The 22,791-nt window shown below is 48.4% G+C and overlaps 1 pseudogene; it reads left to right on the top strand.

Moving 5' to 3' along the window:
• The first annotated feature begins 1,600 nt into the window (after positions 1 to 1,600).
• Positions 1,601 to 17,269, top strand: LOC102415982 (annotated as a pseudogene).
• Positions 17,270 to 22,791: the final 5,522 nt, after the last annotated feature.

Raw genomic sequence — 22,791 nt, 5'->3', positions numbered from 1 at the left:
ATTTGAGTCTAAATCTGGCTCAACCCTTTTCAGTGGCTCTGGGCAAGTCACATCCCCTCCAAACCTCAGTTTTGCTATCAGAGAAACAAGTATCGCAACATGCACCTTACATCTTGGAGTGAAATAGATATAATGTGATAATTAGCCATTCTGCGGAGAAGGCAATGGCACCCCACTCCAGTACTCTTGCCTGAAAACTCCCATGGACAGAGGAGCCTGGTAGGCTGCAGTCCATGGGGTCGCCAAGAGTCGGACACGACTGAGCGACTTCACTTTCACTTTTCACTTTCATGCGTTGGAGAAGGAAATGGCAACCCGCTCCAGTGTTCTTGCCTGGAGAATCCCAGGGATGGGGGAGCCTGGTGGGCTGCCGTCTATGGGGTCACACAGAGTTGGACACGACTGAAGTGACTTAGTAGCAGCAGCAGCCATTCTGCATCTTGTGAGGAATGGTCATAAATGTGCCCAACCTCTCACGATGGCCTGTTTTGACGGATGACATGAGTGCTCTAGGGTCCCAAGAGAAGGGGGGAATCAAGAGCAGTGGGATTGAGAAGGGGAAGTGATAGCTTCCACCCAGGAAGAGGGAGATAGTGGCAGGTGGGTGGGGCAATGAAGGAAGGCCAGGTTTCTCATGGAGAGAAGCTCCCATCCCCTGCAGGTTTCCTTTGCTGGCAATGAACCACTGCAGACCTTAGTGTCTGAAGGCAGCAAGGATTTATTAGGTCCACACTTTTGTGGGCATCTGGGTGGTCCTTCTAGGAGTTCCTGCCCTCCCACTTGCTTTGTCCTAGGACCTGCTGATCTCTTTCTCAGGATGCTCTGTCTCCTCAATTTAGTCAATCAAGGTAATCACCTTCTTTGTCACATCAGCTCTGTCCCTCCCTCCATCCTGAATCCCTCCCTTCCAACTCATTGTCCTGATCACTGTCAGCTACTCACGTTGTGGGTTAGCTTAGGGTGAAAGGGCCATAAGCATTAATGGATGAGTCAACTATGTCCCAAGGGGGCTGGGAGTGACTGAGGGCTCCTGCTCAGTTCACTCATGAGGAGGTAGTCAACCTGTTCTACTGTAGAGGGATAGTCTCAGAGCCTTGAGTAGGGCTGGACAACACACTCCCAAGCTTACCCACGAAACTTCTGGCAGAAAGCTTTAGAGCCCTGCTTGTGGGCTTGTCCACTAGCTTGGCCATTGCCACTTACCAGACTTCTCCAGAGTAAGCCAGTCACGAAAGAAAGAGAGAAACTGAGACAGAGACAGAGAGAGACAGACAGAGAGATGGAGAGAGAGCCATATATCTTCTGCTACCTAAACGCTGAGTCACTCACCACCAATTCTGCCTTATTCAATCAGTTGGATGCAAGGCCCTAAGTCCAAGTCACACTCAGTAGGAGGATGTGACACCTGGAGGTGATCGCTGGAGGCATCTTGCAGGTGCTCCCACAGCGACAGCCTATGAGCCCTCAGAGACTGAACTTGGCAACCTCTGTGCTGTGGCTGCTGCAGGAGGCAGTCTACCTGGAGGACACAGGCTGAGATGCCCACACAGCAGGGCCCCAGGTGGGGCAAAGGTGTGAGCCCAGGTCAGAGTTGGGAATCATGGCTGTGAGCCCAGGCCTTGCTGGGATGGAGTACAAGGTGCCATCAGACTGAGGGCAACTGGATGGGGGATAGGGGGTGAGAAGAGACTGGTAGAGCCAGAGGGAAAGGGATCCCATTCATTTACTACAACCTTGGAGCCACACAAAGAGGGAGCAGAAGGCATGATCTTAGAGGAGGGCTGCCTAGATATGTTCCTGAATAGGAATATTTTCTCTGGACTTTGTGTGACTGGAAGTGCCCTTTTGTGTGTTAAGGACTGATACTGGGCTGTTTGTTAAGCAGTTGAGCTCCCCATGAATACAGAGAGCCAGAAGCTGCACAGCAAGGGTCCAATACTACACAGTACCTGCTCCCTGACACCCTCTCAGGGCCCCAGCCTGCCCAAAGTGACTTGCCCTTGTGAGAAGATCTCCCACCAGCACACAGGCTGACTCACACAGCCCGAGGAGCTCAGGAGCTGTCAGATGTGGTAGAGAGACTCAGAGGCTGTCAGGGTTGGACAGAGCTAGGGTCTCTTCCTGAAATCAGGCTGCCCTTTGACCTGGAACAAGTTTTCAGACATCATTTCTCACAAAAGATAAAGGGCCTACTGGGACCTAGCCTGGTGATGACAAGGGCCTAGCCTAGCCAGAATGCTGGATGGTGACAACAAGTGGGACAGAGGTCAGCCAGCACAGCTCTGCCAGCAGCCACGTGGTCCAGCCAAGCTTCACCCTTTCAGGGGGACTGGGCTTTGCTAGGGATCAGGAGGAGGCAGAGATGGGAACATGGGAGCTGCTGAGGGAGTAAAGGAGGGAGAGGACAGAGCACATGTAGGTGAGACTTCCTGGTGAAGGTCAGGGTCAAGGTGAGGTTTAGGGAACAAGAGGCTGAGGTTTAGGCCTTTGTGCAGCAAAGTTCTATTGAGATAGAGGGGGGCAGGGCAGGCAGGGACCCTGAGGATGCCTGGCCTGCTGTCTGGGGAGCTATTGTCAGGTTCAGGGGTTAGGAATTGACTCCCACCCCCCATGTAGGGAGGAGCCCTGGGAGGTGCTTAAGCTGGAGCGGGTCATGGACCAGATGGAGAGGCAGTGGATGCCTCAGGCTGGGCTGAGCATCTGTCTTAGTGACCCCACAGCAGGGCAGAGTCAGCTCCCTGAGCCACTGTCTAGGAACCCGCTACATGCTGGGCTCTGGATGGATGCTACACACCCAGTATCTCAGTGTAACTGCAGTGACCTCTTCATGCAGATGAAGTTCATGTCTAGAATCCTGGTCCCAGTGTGAAAGCTGCCTGCGCAGGCGTCCTGCTCTCACCTTGCCTACTGTGGCCTCAAATTCGGGAGAGCTGTACATTGAAAACAGCAATGGCACCAGCTGTAGCCACGGGCTAAATGAGGCGAAATCCCTAAATGAGGGCACAACCAGTGCCAGGTCTTCCATATCCCTTCTGTTTGTAAAAGCCTGGAGATGGATTTAAAAGGCCTGAGAAGGTTTGTGTCAATCACAAACTTAGTTTGGACTTTTCTTAGATTTATGTCTTCCCCTCACTGTCTGCCAGAGAGCTAACCTGAGTGTTTCCTTCTTCAACAAGTTGAACAGGTGCCACGAAAGTCATGTTATATCCCCAGTGAGAGAATGGATAGAAATAGATGGACAGGAAAATTCCTTCTCTCAGCTATTTTAAAAGGTTCCCTGAATAGAACAAAACACCATCAAACCCTGGTCTTATCAGTAAATATCAGTATGAAGGATCAAAAGGGCCACCTCCCTCAAATAGTGTTAAAAATGTCGGGTGATCTTGTTGGAGTTGCCCTAGGTAGTGGGCATATCACCTCAATATGCTGTGGTACAGGTCCAGATTTTTGTATTATTTCTTTTTTCTAACCCACCATCACCTTCTCTTTGTTGTTGTTTAGTCACTAAGTCATGTCCAACTCTTTGCAATGTAGCCCACCAGGCTCCTTTGTCCATGGGATTCCCCAGGCCGAGATACTGAACTTGATTGCCATTTCCTTCTGCAGAGGATCTTCTTGACCCAGGGCTCAATCTTGTGTCTTCTGCATTGGCCAGTGGAATATTTACCCCTGAGTCATCAGGAAGCCATCTATTTGAAAAATACAACATAAATTACCCAGAAATGAAGAAAACAAAGAAAACGAGTTCAATCCAATTTTAATTTATTAGTTTAATTACACACAGAACTACAGTGCCATGTTGCTCTAAGGTTTCTGAGCAGCCCTCTCCAGCTCTGTACTTACCTTGTCAGGAACCAGTAACAGGCAGCTGGTGGACACAGGCAGGTCCTCAGACCACACAGGAGCTGCACTGCCCCAGGAAGTATGGTGCTGCCTGGCTGTTGGCCTGTAAGGGGATTGTGAGGTGAGGGGCACAGAAACCCCGGTGGACTGCTGAGCGCTGTACACAGGTCACTAGGGGCTGTATCTCAGCCCCTGATACCTGGTAGGATGAGGGGCTCTGGGAAGGGAAGGACTTTTCTGAAGTATCACAGCTGGCAAGTGGCCAATGCAGGACTGGTCTCGGCTCTCATCAGGGCTCTTCCAATCTGCCTTGAGGGAGGACCCTGGAAAATGCCTCCCAGATGCACCTTCAAGGAAGGAGGGGTGGTCCCAGCTGCAGAGCTGCCTGCACAGGGGCAACTGATCCTAAGACAGATCCAGGCAGGATGTCAGCCTCGGCCACTTTAGCCCAATTCAGGACCACTCTGATGGGCCATTTTGGTTTGCCCTTGCCCTCTGCCCAATTCCACTGTCTTTCTTCTTCATAAACTTTTCACACAGTGGGAATGCAATGAATAAAGTCATGGTCACCATTTGTGATGTTAAATGGAAATCAAGACCCCCAACTTGATATCTGTCTAACACCAGGAAATAAGATGTCTGAATTTACCCAGGAGGAGACACGGTCTGCATCCAGGGGACACTGATATATTCTGGGTGAGATGTAAGTTGGTGCTGCTGTTTTGGGAAAGCCTGACACCACTAGTCTGTAGCTGGTGCAGTCATGTAGCCTCAGACCCAGCCATCCCTCTGGCTGTTGAGACTGTGGCAGGGAGAAAGGACACAGAGGCTTAGACCAGTGAGAGCACGGGTGTCAGCGATAATCAGAGAGGCTGGCTGTGGGGACGGGAAGCAGCTTTCCCATGCAAGAAATACTTAAATCAACAAAGACCAGAACACGAACTTATCATAAAATGATATTCAATTGAACAGTGAACAATTTCTTTTTCACAGAAACTTTTTAATGCTCAACACTAGGCACTATGCATGGGAACAGTATGTTTATTAAGTCCAAGAGAAAAGATAATTCACTGGCAGAATGAAACATTCAAATATCTTCTTTTAAAATTTAGAAGTACTTTAATTGTAGACAGATTCAGGTAGAGCAGAATTCTAATCCAGATCCTCCCAAATTAAGTTCCTATCTTTCAGAAAAGTCTCTTCTTGACAGAATTGCTTTTCCTGTAATCTTAGTAGGTTCTGGAGTGACTCGCTACAGTGTTCGCTCAACCCCAACAATTACCCACAACCAGCTAAGTGGACAACCATACCACGAAGCCTCCAGCGTCACTTTACACCTGTGCAGGGAACCTCTCAACACATGATTTCTGATTGTAATGAGACAGCTATCCCTGAGAAGGGCAGCAATTTCATCAGACACTGACTGAAGCTTATTTGGGAGAATGGTGGTCTCCCTGAGAGAACTGATCCATAGCCTCTCTACTCATAGGCCTTTTTCTTCTATTCTGAAGATGTGTGTTTTCCAGTCCATATAGTAACTTCAAACTTGGCCTGAAGCTGATGAAGGAACAACCTGCTGGACAATCCCCAGCAGAGAGCCAAGGATGGGGGCTGCCATGTTGTCCCGGCCCATTAGATATTTTTAAATGTTCTCAACCTCCGTTAAGCATTAAGAAACCACTGTTAAACCCATGGAAGTACACGAGGAACCCCAGACAGAGCACTGAAAGTGCAGAGTCCTAACCAGTTGACTACCAGCGTAATTTATAATGACCTTGGAAAACTCTATGGCTATGTGGAGACTGCAGCAAGGGCAGGTGAGAGGAAGTCAAGTTCAATTTTAGACAGGTTGTGCTGGAGGTGCTGAGGAGACAGAGAGGATGTCAAGTACCCACCTACAAAGTTAAGTCTTGAGCTCGGGGGAGGTCAGGCTGGAGAAGCAGTTTGGAAGATTCCAAGGCCATTAACCTGGATAAGGTCTCTGCGGGAGAGAGGGTGGAGAGAAGAGGGAGGGTCCAGGGACTGAGGGGGCAGGAGGACCTTCAAACACTTAGTCTGGTGAAGGATAAGTGCCACCATGGAGACCCATGAGTAGCCAGAGGGGCAGGAGGCAAACCAGGAGAGGGTGGTGCCCACAGGCTAAGTGGTTTCAAGGAGGAGGGAGGGAACAGCTGTGTCTGAGGCTGCTGAGAGGTCAAGATGAGAGCTGAGAATTAACCACTGGAGTCAGCAGTGTGGAGGCCACTGGTGAACTTGTCAAGGGCACTTCCACAGGACAGTGATGTCTGAAGCCTGGAGGAGGGAGGACAGAATGGGAGGGGAGGGTGTTTAATGCAGATGGTTCTTTCTTGAGTTGTGCTATGCAGGTGAGCTGAGGAACAGGGCCAGTGATGGAGGAGATGTTGGGGCTGATGGATATTTATATGGGAGCCGGTATTGCTTATTTGTAAAGGGGAACAGTGGACCTGGCAAGTGAAAGGAGGCAATTACTGCAGCCAAGTAGTTGTGTAAGTGAAAAGAGGGCAGGATTGCCCCATACTTGCTGCTTCACTTGCTAAGTAATGGGCAAGATTTGAGCAAAGGTCATCTGGCAGATAATGTATTGCCTGAGGAGTAAACTGTACTTCTCTTCTCCCATATTCAGCTAGGTTCCGACCAGGTGCTTTTAAAGATTTCTCCTAAGAATCTCGTTCCTGCAATGACACCTTACGGCTGGCTGGTAACCCACCCGCATCCCCTACAAGTGCTTAGAAAACTGCTGGCAGCAATGAACCAGAGGTGTCTCAGACCACAGCAGAGCTCAGAGAAGCTTCCTGAGACAGCAGATCAAACAGCACGGTGGAGTTCGCCCCCTTGTTTGTGCCTTGGGAACGCAGGCTGCAAACATTCGCGGTCCTGTAGCGGGTCAGCTGTTTCCTGGCCATGGGTAAGGCGAGCTGGTTTGGAAACTGGTAACCTTGAGCACCACAGTGCGTTGATGGGAAGAAAATACAGATCCTAAACTGTTTGCTGGCTCAGCATCCTGCTCAGATGGCCACTGAGAGCTTTGCCAGAAGGAGTGTGTATGGCTATCTGTGCCCACCCCTAGCCCAGCCTGGTCCCTGGGACCATCAGAAACAGCACAGGGAGGTCTAGTGGCCCTGAGCCTGGAGCTACAGTAAGGGCAGCTGAGAGATGGAAGATGAGTCCACCAGTGTCAGAAATAAGAGATTGTACTTTGTCCCTTATCCCGAGGGCAAAGGGCAGCCCCAGGAGGGCTTTACATACTGGAAGGACAAGGTCCAATCTGTGTGTGACAGGCTGCAATTAAGGAATCTCAATTGTGTTGTGGTGTCTGGGGGAGGCAGATGACAGGGAGAAGTTGTTACTAAATCAGATTTGGGCCTGCTTTCCCGAGCACAGTAAAGCTCATATACTGATACTTGGTTGAGATAAAAATTTTTAGAAAGTGCAGTGTTCATTGCAGGAGCCAAGAGAGGAGTCTGAGTATGTACGGCTCAAAATTACAGAAACGCCGCCCCCGCCTCATGAATTTCAGGGAATTGTGTCTAGATACTGGGTGAGGTAGAGTTTCTGGGCACATGACCAGCTCCTAGACAACTGTCTGATTGCTTGGTGGTGAGGTAACTGGGAGCCAACATCACCAACCTTCTGGTTTCCCCCGGTCTGAGGTCTACAGGCTGGTGAGCAACTTCCTCTACCTGGTGGGGGTTCAGTATCTGCAAAACAGCTCAAAGATGAGGCTCAGAATGTTATCTATAGCCCTTGAGGAGTTACTAAAGTTTCTTGATTTATTGAATAAGTAAAACTATTATTATTAATATTTTCTCTTGACTGTTTTCCTTTCTTTCTGTGTTTATCATTTCTCTGGTTCATTTTATCCTTTAGAAATTGGAGAAAGCTTATGAGGCCACAGTATTTCTACAAATAAGGGGCAGACCGAGGATATGAGAGGTCTTTTCTAGGAAGGCTGCATAGGCCCTGCTCAGGTACAAAGTCACGGTTTGCAACAGGGGTCACAACGCAGGTCTGTGGGCCACATACAGCCCCCTGACTGTTTCTGTATTTCTACAGCCCAAAAGCCAAGAATGGTTTTTACAGTTTAAATGCTTGAAATGATTTTGTATCTATGCAATATCCTCCTAGTTGCCTCTTGAGCCTCACATTCTGAATTATGGCTCTGAATTCTGAAAAGACTCCTTACCCTGATCTAGGGAGGCTAGCGGTAGGTAGAGGGATGGGACCACTTTTCAAAGATACTTAAGAGATTGTCCATGGGCAAAATGTACAGACTGGCAAGAAAGTAAGGGCTTGCCGTGGGCCATACATGCTGTACATGTAGTGAACAGCTGGCTCATGCTGGCCATACAGCAGGCATTTGGGGGAGGGGCAAAGAAGTGACCAGAAAGGTCAACAGGGACCCATCACCACGGACTCAGGTCCCAGACAAATACTTTCTAGTAGGTTACTTGTTTACTCTGTTCTTTTTTCTTTAATTCACACACTTACACAGAAAGGTAAGCTCCTTTCAAACAGGTGGTCTTGTTCTCATCTGCATCTCTAGCTCCTTGAAGAGTTGATGTTGGTATATGTTTGTTAAATGAAAGAATGTTGGGAGCATAATGAGCCAAAATAGTAGAACTGAATGCCAGGTCCCATCCTCCTAGCTTTCTGGGTGACCTAGCCAACCTGGCTACACTCTCCAGGTCTCAGTAAAATGGGGTTTTGCATTTTTCTTTCTGGGTGTTATAAGGGGAAAGAAGAGATCTTCCTTTCTCAGGGACTGGAAATACTCCCAAGTTTGGCATTGCCTGATGACAGGAGCTAAAAGGTGAGCCCAGGGTGCAGTATACTGTGGGGTAAGGAGAATTCTTTTGGTCAAGTGGAAATGCAAGCATTTAAAAAATCTTTTATTTTATTTTTCTGAGTGAAAAATGAATCCATGCTATTGTTACTCATTCAAAGAGAATATGTATTCTAAAAATGAATCCAGGAAAAAGTGAATCCTACCCCGCAGGGAGCTACTATGAACAACTTGGGTTTTATTCTCTAGACCGGACATGGGAGTTCTCATTTCATGGGTACAGAGGTTCAGTTTGGGAAGATGAAAAGAGTTCCAGAGATGAAGGATGGTGATTGTTACACAGAAATATGATGAACTAATGCCATCAACAATACACTAAAAATCATTTTAGGTATATGCCCAAGAGTAGGAATGCTGGGTCTTATGGTAGCTCTATTTTTGGTTTCATAAGGTATCTCCATTTAGTTCTCTATAGTGTCTTTGTCAAGAAAACCATAATATGAAAAGATCCATGCATCACAATGTTCATTGCAGCCCTATTTACAATAACTAATACATGGAAACAATCTAAATGTCCAATGACAGAGGAATGGATATAAATGGAATATTTACTCAGTCATTAAAAAGAACAAATGATGCCATTGTAACAATATGGATGGACCTAGAAATTGTCATGGCGAATGAAGTAAGTCAGACACAGAAACACAAATATTGTATGATATCACTTATATGCAATATCAAAAAAGGGTACAAATAAATTTATTTATTTACATAGCATGTGGACATTGAAACAAATTTATGGTTACCAGAGGACCAGGAAGGAAGGAAAAACTGGGGGGTTTGGATTGACATATACATGCTACTTCTTGCCTGGAAAATTCCATGGACAGAGGAGCCTTGTAGGCTACAGTCCATGGGGTTGCAAAGTGTCGGACACGACTGAGCGACTTCACTTCATACACACTACTATCATAAAATAGATAACTAATAAAAATCTCTAGAGAGCATAGGAAACTCCACTCAAGATGCTGTAATGGTTTACATGGAAAAAGAACGAAAAAAAAGTGTGGATATATGTATATGTATAACTCATTTAATTTCCTGTACACCTGAAATGAACATAATATTGTGAATTAACTATAATATAAATTTTATAAAAGATAATACAATTAAAAAATTATTTTGATACATGTTATGTTTAACATAGGTTTTACTGCCATAAAACTTGAAAAGACAATACAAAGAGCATCAAACACAGCACTGAAATCAGCACTATGAGGGCAGGTACATCTGTGCGTTGTTCACGGTTGTAGCTCCAGCACCTGGCACGTTGCATGTGCTCTGAATAAGTGAGGCTCTGTGAGCCCTAACCTACTTTGGCTTATGCATTTTATTACTATTCAGACTGGGTCAAAAGTCCCCTCCCCCGGGTAGTCAGCCATGAATGACAGGCCCAGTTTACCCAACTTTCAAATGCAATACAAGTGGAAGCTGACCTTTAAGAGTTTGAGCACATGGTTTCATGGAGGGAATAGAATGGAGAGGACACAATATTTTCTAAGAATAAAGGCCATTGGCATCAGATTAAAGACAGCCCTACAGACCACCTGAACCTGAGTCAAAGCCGGGATTAGCCTGGGAAAAGGAACTCAGAATCCTAAGACTGGAAGGAATTGCTCATGAACCTGTCCTAGCCCTTCTGCACTCCTGACGGACAGGCCAGGCATAGATTGCCCTCTTCCTTCCTCCCTTCTTCAGCAGGAAATGGCCTGGCAGCAGAGCAAAGAACTGAACAAAAGCTAAAGAGCTCAGGGAGTTGTATCCACACTGAGCAGCTTGGTGTGGCCAGAACAAGAGGTGCATGTGGTAAGTGAGGCTGGAGCAAGAGGGACATCAAGTTAGCAGTGGGGAGGTTGAAGTCAGGCTAAGCTGTTTGAGCTGAGCCTCAAAGTTATGAGAAGTCATGTGGGGACTTCAGCTAAAGGGGAGACATATCTATGGAATATAGGATTTATCTATGGAAAGATGGGCTGAGGTAAACAGAAGGTGGGCTAGGTAGAAAGCTTCTTCATTCATAGAATGCATACTAGAAAGATTTCATCCTGTCATATCTCTACCCGGCATTTATTGAGCACCTGGTGAATACAGACTATTGAATAGGGCAGAGATGGCAGTAGAGGGAGAAGACTGAAAGGAACGAGGTGTCTGGGAAAAAGCGTAGTGGGGAAAAAGTCAGTTTGAAGTTAGGTCTACCTGGCTTCAAACCCAATCTCCCAGTGTGACACAGGACAGGCTCATTTCTTCTTCCTTTAAGGCAGAGAAGGCTGACCCCTTCCTCTTGGGGCGAGGCCGGGACAGGACTGTGCTGCTAGTGCTGGGCACATGGGGAGAGCTTGTGCTTTATACGTCTCATCACTAATGCTCCTGCCTGCCTCCCCAGGCATTGTCTGCTATGTGGTCTTCATAGGCCTCCTGTTCACAAGATTCTGCATCTTCAGTGTCCTGTATGCGATCTGGTGGTATGTGGATCGAGCCAAGCCTTGGCAGGGGGGCAGGCAGAGTGATGTACTAAGGCAGTGGGTCATATGGAGGTACATGAAGGACTATTTCCCCATCTTGGTGAATAATGGCGGTGGTTGTGTTGTGGTCCAAGTGTCCATGGGAAAACGTGTTCCTGTGTGCAGTGAGCAGAATACTGGGCTGGGAGGCAGGAGACAGACTTTTACCACTCTGTGACCTGAGAATAGTTGGTTTCTCTCTGGGTATGGTGTCCCATGTATAGAGATGCAGAGCCAATATGAGGATTGATGTTTGAAAGAGATTTGAAGGTTCTCTGGGTCGTGTAGTATGGCACGTATACGTATCTTAGCACAGAGGTGTACAGCCTTTAGTAGTGCAAGGCAGGGACAGGCCCTCATCTGGAGGCAGGCACTCTTCTGGATACAGAAGAGAAGCGTGTATAGAGTGTAACCTCTGAAGGTGAACATCATAGATTCTCATACAGGGTCTGCAACATGCCAGCTGTATGACCTTGGATGAGTTACACATGCTTGCTGAGCCTCGACGTCTTCATATGTACAGTAGAGATGCTGCCACATACCTCCTTGAGTTATGTGGATTCCAGGACCAGCAGGTCATCCTGGGGCCTTCTAAGAACAACATCTGGCTCTCTTTTCACACCTGGAGCTGCTATCAATTGCACATCTGAAAGAAAAGTGGTGCTGAGTTGCTCTGTGCCTGTCTTATCTACATCTATTCTGTCCCTCCTCTAACGCGCTATCTCCCCCAGAGTATTTCTCAACTTGGGCACTGTTGATAATATTGTGAGAAACTGAACCTGATTTCCAGAAATTCCATGCACAGTGTTCAGAATTGTAGGCCACTGTAGTCCTGTGGCATCAACACCTGCAGAGGGCGGGCAGTACCCCCGTGTCCAGTAGAGGCAGAGATGACGTGCACTTTGACCTCCCTGTCCTGGACTGAGGCCTGAAAGGGGGCTATGGTAGCCAGATTCTGGACTCTGTCACCCCTCAGGAGAACTTCCAAGTCATCCACACCCCCTTACAGAGCAGGCCGTGCAGGAATTTTAGCATGGCAGGAGGTAGGGCAGCCAGGGAGAGTCTGCTGTCTACTGAAAACAAGTGCACAACCTTAAAGTTGTGAGGGGTTTTGTCCTAAGATGTTCCTGAGGACTGTAGTCAGCAGATAGCCTCTCAGCAACCTCGGAGGAGCTGTTCTGAAAGTAACGGACGGGTCAGGACTTATGGGTTTCGCTGGGGGAAAAAAAAAACCACCTATGTAGACAAACATAAAAATATTACTGCCAGTCACAAAAAGCAGACACCTCAAGTTATTGATTTTCCTGTTTTTCTGTATATGGGGAGATGCAAAATCTGGGCTCACTGCAATCATTCCTTTGATGTGCGTCCTCACTCACTGTGACCAGTATCCTTTTTTCCTCCATCCTGACTTCCTTTCAAGAACCATTGTCAGTGGCAGCTACAGCGGCTGCTGGCTTGAAGGCAGGCAAGCAACACTCCTTGTCTTAACCACTCTGCTGGGCCTACTCCACACCACAAACCTTTGCACTGTGATTCTATGAAATCACAGTGAAATTAGGAGAGTTTCTAGTGAAATTAGGAGACTACGTCTGAGCACTAGAACTTCCTAAACACATCCTATGGGCTTCCTGAGGAGCTAATGGTAGAAAATCAGGCAGTGTTTCCTCTAGGACAAGCTGCCTCCACCTTATGCTGAAGATCAGTCCAGGATCTGGGTTTCTCTGTGAAGATTTCATTATCCCGGAGCAGCAGTGTCGACACAGACCAAGCCCTGAGCAGGGGTGCAGTGCTGTGGGCAGGCTGTGACCTGGTGTCAGGGAGTGCTGCAGACTTGGAAGGACACCTCCCTGACCCCTTCCCACCCACACTTGTGGGCATCACCAGGACTTCATGTCCCTCCTCCTGGCCCCCACATCCCTGCGCCCTAGGGTCTCTTACACTGAGTCACAGGGGCTCAGTGGTCAGCTCTGACCTGGGACAGAACTCCAGATGCCACAGCCCTTGGAGAGATGCTCACTCTCTCCTGCAATGGCTCCTTCATTTTGGGCGGGCTCTGCCTGGGATAAGGTTTCCCTTCACGTAGGACAGGGGCTTGTGTCCCAGTCACCCTCCTAGGAGTCCTACCTCTGCCTTGGGTAGGGGCCTTCCTTATCTGGTGGGCTGTTTCAGCTTCATCCATTCATGGGTCTGTTCTCTCCCTCTTTATCCAATGGTCTCCCAGAGCATCTCCTCTGCTCCAGGCCTGCACCAGGGACGAGTATCCTCAGATAGGCTTCTCTAATTTCAGGACACTCACATGGGGGTGTGATAGCACTTGGGAACACATAGAAGAGGTCAGCACAGACAGTTAGCAGAGACTGGGGAGGGCATGAGGTGCAGCCCCGATTCACCAGGCTGCTGTCCCTGCAGCTGGTCAAGACTGCCGACCTGGACCCCTCCCGGAACTACCTCGCTGGCTTCGACCCTCATGGGATCGGGGTGATTGGAGCTTTTACCAACCTGTGCACTGAGGGCACTGGGTTCTCCTCAGTTTTCCTAGGCATCCGCTCACATCTGATGATGCTAAACTTGTGGTTCTGGGTCCCTGTCTTCAAGGGATTACATCACGTCCGTGGGTGAGTCTTCCCAACTCTAGCCAGCATGAGAAGGTGAGGGCTGGAGACATGGAGGAAGGATTTCAGGGAGGGCTTCTAAGATTTCTATACTTCCTGCAAGAGCATGTGCAGTGGAGAATGAGGCTGGACACAAGAAAGCATTTCCCACATCTCTGTGCCCAGCAATGACCTTAGTGAGGGATTGGGAAGAAGGGAATGATTTAGTCCCAGCCCTCAGGGAACTCCCAGCTGCAGGAGGAGGGTGAGTGGAGACCTGCCATACGTACCCCATGGTCTCTCCCTGTAACCCCAAACCTATCCACCTTCCTCTTTCCCCAGGGCTGGTCTCAGCAGACAAGGAGAGTGCTGCTGACATTCTGAGCAGGAAAGAAAGCATCAATCTGCTGTCCATCCTTGTTGGGGGCATCCAGGAGGCACTGAATGCCAGGCCTGGAGCCTACAAGCTGGTGCTGTGGAATTGCAAGGACTTCATCAGGCTTGACCTGATGCATGGGTATTGTGGAGAGGGCTCTGGGTTCAACTGTAGGTTGATAAGGATTGTGTTTTTGTGGGATACACCAGAGATTAAGGCAGATTCTATTTTGGCAGGTAGATTCCCAATCCATTGACATTGAAGAGTCTATCTTGGTGATCGATGTTTTGTCTCATTTGCAAATACCCGGAGAAGATTCTAGAAGGGAGTTTGGTGATTAAAGGGAATAAGTGTCAAAGGTCATATTGTTGAAAGCTTGCATTACATCTGACTCGAAGGGACTTGGACTATAAAGTTTGAGACATAGCATAGAAGCTGTTCTCCTAAAGCATCTGTGAAGAATACAAGGTAGCTGGCGCAGAAGAGATTTTTCAGAAAATTTGCAGATATTTTCTATGTAGGAGGACTCTCTGCAGCATTCTGGACTCCCTGTCATGTTACAACAGCCTGACAGTGGCCCTGAGACAGGCCAGGTCCCAAGGCTGTGGCAGGTCTGGGACACACCTGAGGCCTCCTACTTTTGTCCCAGGGCTCTGTCCTCTGTTCCAGTTCCTGCTCACTAGGTCCCTTCAGTAGGCTAGGGTACCAGCTTGTGCCTTCTTGCCCCTCCACACGCCCTCTCTCCTGTCTCCCTCTAGGGCAGATCTGGTGCTGATCTTCTCCTTTGGGGAGAATGACATCTATGACAAGGTTGAGAACTCTCCTGGTTTCTGGTTGCGGTGGTTTCAGGACCGACTTCACAAGAGCACTAGAGGCTCCATCCTGCTCTTCTATAGCTGTGGAGTCTTCCAGTACAGCTTTGGTCTTATGCCCTGCCACTGACCCATCACCACTGTGGGTGAGCCTAGACCCGGGCTGGGAGGGGAAGGGCTATTGTGTAAGAGGCCTGGGCTTGTGCTGCAAGGAGACCTGGACATAGAGCAGTACACCCTTGACTTTGTGGAGCACAAGTTCTAGAGTGTGAAACAGACACACAGGCAAGTAACCCTATGAAAGGCAGTCTAGAATGAGAAGAGTAACAGGGGCATGAAGACCAGTAGCCACTACTGATTACTGAGTCCCTGCAGTGTGTCAGGCACTGCCCTGGCTCCTTACATGCAGCAGCTTAGTTTTCCCAACAACTTGTGAGGAGGGACTCTCATCCCCATTTTATTGATTGCAAACACAGGCCCACAGAAGGTAAATCACTTTCAAGAGATCAGCCTGCCCTTGGTAACAAAATTGAGGTTTGATAAGGGTATTTGCCTTTTTATTATGCAAGACAAATCTGACCACAGGGTCTAATGACAGTAATTGGAGAAGGTGGACACAAGACCATGGCAGCTCTGTTAGATCTGTGTGTAAAGGAGCAATCAGCAGTCTCTGAAGGAGAGCCAGAGGGATTGCCTGGTAAATAATGGACATGGGCTTTAGTCCATAGACTTAGCACCATCTTTCAACTATTTGCTTTCTTCTTGAATTTCAACTAGGTTCCAAAGGCAGTACTAATAGAGCTGTTCATCTTCACTCACCCAGTCATTTCTTAGTTGAATACAAGCAAACCCTTCTACCAAACTTTCTTTGCATTATGGGGTGATGATGAAAGTGAAAGTGGAGAGTGAAAAAGTTGGCTTAAAGCTCAACATTCAGAAAATGAAGATCATGGCATCCGGTCCCATCACTTCATGGGAAATAGATAGGGAAACAGTGGAAACAGTGGCAGACTTTATTTTTCTGGGCTCCAAAATCACTGCAGATGGTGACTGCAGCCATGAAATTAAAAGACGCTTACTCCTTGGAAGGAAAGTTATGACCAACCTAGATAGCATATTCAAAAGCAGAGACATTACTTTGCCAACAAAGGTCCACCTAGTCAAGGCTATGGTTTTTCCTGTGGTCATGTATGGATGTGAGAGTTGGACTGTGAAGAAGGCTGAGCGCCGGAGAATTGATGCTTTTGAACTGTGGTGTTGGAGAAGACTCTTGAGAGTCCCTTGGACTGCAAGGAGATCCAACCAGTCCATTCTGAAGGAGATCAGCCCTGGGTGTTCTTTGGAAGGAATGATGCTAAAGCTGAAACTCCAGTACTTTGGCCACCTCATGCGAAGAGTTGACTCATTGGAAAAGACTCTGATGCTGGGAGGGACTGGGGGCAGGAGGAGAAGGGGACGACAGAGGATAAGATGGCTGGACGGCATCACTGACTCAATGGATGTGAGTCTGAGTGAACTCTGGGAGTTGGTGATGGACAGGGAGGCCTGGCGTGCTGCGATTCATGGGGTTGCAAAGAGTCGGACAGGACTGAGTGACTGAACTGAACTGATTCTCATGAATGTTTACAGTGCTGCTGCCTCAGGACCATTCTCAAGAGAAGAAGACATGGCAGCTGCTTTCTAATCCACCTCGTCCCACAAACACAGTCTCTTCCAATCATGGCATCTGAGACTCCCAGATCCACCTTTCCCTGAGGTTAATAGCCCATCCTTAGGGCTTACACCCTGGTACTGATTTTTTCCTGGCTATATGACCTTGAACAAGTTATTTAACCTCCCTGGGGCTCATTTCCTCGGCAGTCAAACAGGAATAGAACCAAGTTATATCCCTACATAATTGTTAGGATAACATAAGAGATAATGCATGAAAATGCCTGCTGGCTGTACTGTTGATATACAGATTGTTGAATTTGACCTAATATCTCAGAATCTATAATGCAAAATAGAATTGAACGGGAGGGATTTGGAGTGCTTATCTACTCAGATGACCACTGTAGTGGGAATACCAAGGTCCCTGCACTTTCAGTGGTTCCTGCTCTGAGCCACCACTCACCTCTGAGTCTTGCAGTGGGGAAGCCCATCGAGGTGCAGAAGACACTGCATCCCTCCCAGGAGGAGGTGGACAGGCTGCACTGTGCTACATGAAGGAGTTGGAAAATCTCTTCGAAGCCCACAAGCTCAAGTACAATGCCCCCAGAGACCAACACTTGGAGATCTGCTAAATGCCACCCAGAGGAGAGGCTCCTCCAAAAGGCAGGGCTGGCATTAGGGAGGATGGAGGGAGGTGCTGTGGCCCCAGAAGGCTTCCTGCAGGTGTCTGTTGAACACATCTCCAGAGACTTCACTGACCCCATGCCAGTCCTTGGGTCACAGCTGGCTCCTGGGAGAGAAGACCAGACTCTGGCATCAGTGATTTGCTCTCTTGCTGTGACTCCTCTGTAATGGGTCCTCTTCATGTCTGCCCACCTAAGAAATGGGAGAGATGCTGGGAGAGAATGATGTCTTTGTCTGTGTCCTTTGTGATCCTGTCACTCAATGAGCAGGACGAAGAGCTGCTTCAGTGAGCAGGTTTCTCTTCCTCTGCCTTGAGTGACAGCGGAGAAGCCACCAGCAAGTACAAGGCTTTGTCCAGAAGCTCCTCCAGCCAAAACTTCCTGATTCAACCAGGCATTTTTGAGTTTCTGAGTCATCTGAGCCCCAGGCTGGCAGTCACAGAGGCCCACAGGTGGGGAAGGAGACTTCAGCTCTGTCACTGGCTAAAGGACCATGAGTATACCTCTTTAACCTTCTTCTGAGTCTCTGTTTTCCTGAGTGACTAAGGTGACCTCTGACCTCAGGTCTGATGTCACTTGAGTTGAGAGCTCCATGAATTAGCCCTTACATGCTTTGTAAATTCAGCCTCGAGCTTGACACAAAGGGAGGTCCATAAATGTCAGTTTACCAATGAAAGGATTCTGTTTCAGCCTCATTCTCTTCCTCCACCCTACTCCCCAACTGGGAACACTGGTCAAAGCCTCCCATTTAATCCCAGTCTGGCCCTGCAGCCCTGCTGCCATGGTTCCCCTTCCCACATGGTGGATCCTGTGGGCCACAGAATAGCATATTGCCTCTTCCTCCCTGACCAGTCAGCTCCAGCTACCATCTCTGCCCTGTTCTGTGGGAGACAAGGGGGAGGCTATGTACAGACACAGGGCAGACTAGGGAGAGAAGGAACACGAGGAGTGAATGGTCAGTGTCTGCAAGCAGGGCAGATGACATGCCTCTTATGAGAGGTATTCTGAGCCACTGGTTAGCAACACACATCATAAGGGAGGGGACAGGATGGGAGCATAGGGCCAGTATTGTGAGCCTAACAGCTATGTGCAAAAATAGCTTTTCTTCCAACAGAAGCTAATAACACCAATAAGTATGAATGTGGTCCATCTCAAGATGCAAATATGCATCCAAGCCTGACCTAACCCTTATCAGTGACCATGTGCAAGTCACATCCCCTCCAAACCTCACTTTTGTTATCAGAGAAAGAAGCATCACAAAGTGCACCTCAAATCTTAGGAGTGGAATAGAGTTAATGAAATAATTAACCATTCTACATCTTGTGAGGAAGGGTGGGAAAGTGAAAGGCACTCGGTCATGTCCAAATCACTGGGACCCCATGGACTGTAGCCTGTCAGGTTCCTCTGTCCATGGACTTCTCCAGGCCAGAATACTGGAGTGGGTAGCTGTTCCTTCTCCAGAGGATTGTACCAACCCAGGGAATGAACCCAGGTCTCCTCCATTGCTGGTGGATTCTTTACCATCTGAGCCACTAGGGAATGTTGGGGAGCAGGTGTAATTAGAAGTCAGGTTGTATATGCTCACAGCATCTCATGATGGCCTGTTCTGACCTGATCAGGTGGGTGCGATAGGTTCCCAAGAGAAGTGGGAATCAAGAGCAATAGGTTTGGGAGGGGGAATGATGGTTTCCACCAGGGAAGACCGAGGAGGTGGCAGGTGGGCACGACCATAAAGGTAAGGCAAGATTTGCCAAGGAGATAAATTTCTGCCCACTGCAATTTTCCATTCTTGGGTAATAAACCACTGCAGACCTTAGTGTCTGAACGCAGGAAGGAGTTATTATGCCTTCACTGTTGTGGGTGGCTGGGTGGCTCTATGAGTTCCTGCACTCTCACCTAGTGTGTTCTGGGACCTGCTGACCTCTTTCCTTAGATACCTCATCTCCTCCAATTGGTCATTGAATGTCACCTCCATTGTCACATCAGCTCCACACCCCCTCTCAATCCCAATCCCTTGCCCTCCCAACTCACTCTCCTGATCACAGTCAGTTACTTCTGTTGTGGGCTTGCTTGGGGTGAAGGGCCATGAACACTAAGAGATGAATGGACAATTATGTACCCTGGGCACTGGGAGCAACTGAGGCTTCCCACTCAGTTCATTCATGAGAAGGCAGCCAACCTGTTCTGGTGTGAGGGGACAAGAGCCTTGATTTGGGCTGGAGGGCCCACTCTCAAGTTCACTCACAAAGCTTCTGGCAGAAGGCTTCATAGCCCTGCTTGTGGGCTTGTCAATTACCTGGTAGTTGCCACTCACCAGACTTCTCCAGAGCAAGCCTGTCATGAAGGAGAGACAGAGGGTGAGAGAAAGAGAGTTAGAGAGCACCACAGACCTTCTATTACCTACCTTCTGAGTCACTTGCCATCGATTCTACCTTATTCTCAGTTGGATTCAAATTTAAGTCCAATGCACACTCAATAGGAGGATGTGACACCTGGAGGTGATGTCCCTGGAGGCATCTTGCTGGCATTACCACAGTGATAGCCCAAGAGCCCTCAGAGACTAGATTAGGCAATTCCAATGCTGTGGGTGCTACTGGAGGCAGTCTGCCTGGGGGACAAAGGCTGAGATGTCCACACAGCGGAGCCCCATGTGGGGCAAAGTTGTGAGTACAGGTCAGAGGTAAGAATCATGGGAATTGTAAGAACCTGGGAATTCTGATCCCAGGCCTGGATGGGACACAGTACAAGGTGACAATCAGACTTAGGGCAGCTGGATGGGGGTTGGGGGATGGGGAGAGACTGGCAGGGCCAGAGGGAAGGAGATCCCCTCATTCACCACAACCTTGAGCCACATGAGAAGGAAGCAGACAGCGTGAACTTGGAGGAGTGGTGTCTAGTGATGAACCCACATATTATATCCACCCTGGAGTTTATGTGAACAAGGATGTGCTTTAATGTGTTAAGCACTGACACTAGGGTGTTTGTTCTGCAGTCAGCAACCCCATGGGTACAGAGAGCCAGGAGCTGCATAGCAAGGGTCCAACACTACACAGCACCTGCTACCTGACGTCCCTCTGTGTCCCCATTCTGCCCTAAGGGACTTGTCCTCATAGGAAGATTTCCCACCAACACACAGGCTGACTCAGACAGTCCAAGGAGCACAGGAGCTGTCAGGTATGGAAGAGAGGCTCAGAGGCTCTCAGGGTTGGGCAGAGCTGGAGTCTCCTGAAATCAGGCTGCTGTTGACCTGGAACAAGTTCTCAGACATCATTACCCACAGGGGACAAAGGACCTGCTGGGGTCTAACCTGGTGACAGTACTGGATGGTAATGAAGTGATAGTTGACAAGAGGTCAGTCAGCACAGATCTGTCAGCAACCACGTGGGCTGGCCAAGTCTCACCCTCTCATGTGGAATGGACTTTGCTAGGGTCAGAAGATGGGGGAGGTGGGAGTGTGGGAGTTGTGAGAGAGCAAAGGCAGAGAGGAGGGAGCGGTCAGAGCACACGTGGGTGAGATTTCGTGGTAAGAGTCAGGGTCAAAGTGAGGTTTAAGAAATAGGAGGTTAAGGTTTAGGCCTTTGTGCAGCAAACGTCTATGGAGATGGGATTGGGCAGTGCAGACAGGCCCCTGAGAATTACTGCCTTCTGTCTGGAGGAGCTACTGTCCAGTCCAAGGGTTAGAAATTCATCCCCAGGTAGGGAGGAGGCCTCGGAAGTGCTTGAGCTGAAGCATGCCATGGACCACATAGAAGGGCAGTGGATGCCTCAGGCTGGACTGAGCCTCTGTCTTAGTGACCCCACAGCAGGGCGGAGTCAGCTTCCTGAGCAGCTTGCTAGTGAGAACCTACTCTGTGCTGGCTCTGGGTGGATGCTGGGCAGGATCTCAGTGTAACTAACAATGACCTCCTCATACAGATGAGGTTCACACCAGAGGTTAAAGACCTTTCTAGAATCCTGGTCCCATTATGAAACCTGTCTGACCAGGTGTCCTGCTCTCACCTTGCCTTCTGTGTCCTCAATCTTGGCAGAATTGTACACTAAAAACAGCAATGGAATCAGCTGGGTACACGCCCCACCCACCTGACCCACCTGCTGGCTGCATGTCCCCTCACAACACTTATCCCCTCCCATCTTCACCTATAAATGCTTCATCCATAACTGAGGGTCCAATCAATGCCAGCTCTTCCTCATCTGTTCTTTTTATAAATGTTTGGAAATGGTTTTAAAAGACCTGAGAGGGGTTGTGTCAATCACCAACTAGGTATGGACTTTTTAAAAATTCCATGTCTTTCTCTCACTTCCTACCAGAGAGCCGACCTGAGTGTTTCCTTCTTCTACAAGTTGAATTGGTGCCACGTCTTTCAAGTTACATCCCTATAGAGAGCTTAGATACAAATAGATGGCAGGAAGATTCCTTCTCTCAGCTATTTTATGAGGGGCCCTGAACTGAACAAGAACAGCATCAAGCACTGGTCTTATCAGTTAATATCGGTGCTGCAGGATTAAAAGGGCCACCTCCCTCACAAGGTGTTAAAAATGTCAGATGTTCTTATTGTAGTTACCCTAGATTAGTGGGCCTCCCTTATGACTCAGCTGGTAAAGAATCCACCTGGAATGTGGGAGACATGGGTTCAATCCCTGGGTTTGGAAGATCCCCTGGAGAAGGGAAAGGCTACCCACTGCCATATTCCTGCCTGGAGAAGTCCATGGACTGTATAGTCCATGGGGTCACAAAGAATCCACATTACTGAGCTATTTTCACTTCACTTGATTAGTGGGCAATATTACCTCAACATGTTATGTTAAAGGTTGAGATTTTTATATTATTTCTTTTTTCTAACCTACAATGAACTAATCTTTTTTTAATTGCTTTTGTTGTTGATTTGGTAGTAAGTCGTGTCCAACTCTTTGCGATCCCATGAAGTGTAGCCCAGTAGGCTCTTCTGTCTATGGGATTTCACAGGAAAAATACTGAACTCAGTTGCCATTTTCTTCTCCAGGGGATCTTCCTGACCCAATGTCAATCCCGTGACCCCTGCATTGGCAGGCGGATTCTTTACCACTGAGCTACTAAAGAGGTCCATCCATTTGTAAAATACAATATAAATTACCAAAGAAATGAAGAAAACAAACTGTTCAAATCCAATTTTTAATTATTAGCTTCATACACCTAGAACTGCTTTGCCACATTGCTCTAAGGTTTCTGAGCAGTTACTCTCCACCCCTATACCTTGTCTGGAACCAGTAACAGGCAGGTCATGAACAAGGCAGGTCCTCAGACCACACAGGGGCCACACTGCCCCAGGATATAAAGTGCTCCCTGGTTCTTTACTTGTCAGGCGGTTGTGAGGTGAAGGGCAAAGAACCCTGGTGGACGGCTGAGTGGTGTACCTGGGCCAGCAGGGGCCCCCATCTTAGCCCTGATACCCAGCAGGATGAGGAGCTCTGGGAAGGAAAGGACTTGTCTGAAG

This window comes from Bubalus bubalis, chromosome 16 (genome assembly GCF_019923935.1).
Source record: "Bubalus bubalis isolate 160015118507 breed Murrah chromosome 16, NDDB_SH_1, whole genome shotgun sequence".
NCBI classification, from domain to species: Eukaryota; Metazoa; Chordata; class Mammalia; order Artiodactyla; family Bovidae; genus Bubalus; species Bubalus bubalis.
This window is presented reverse-complemented; position numbering and strand designations above follow the sequence as displayed.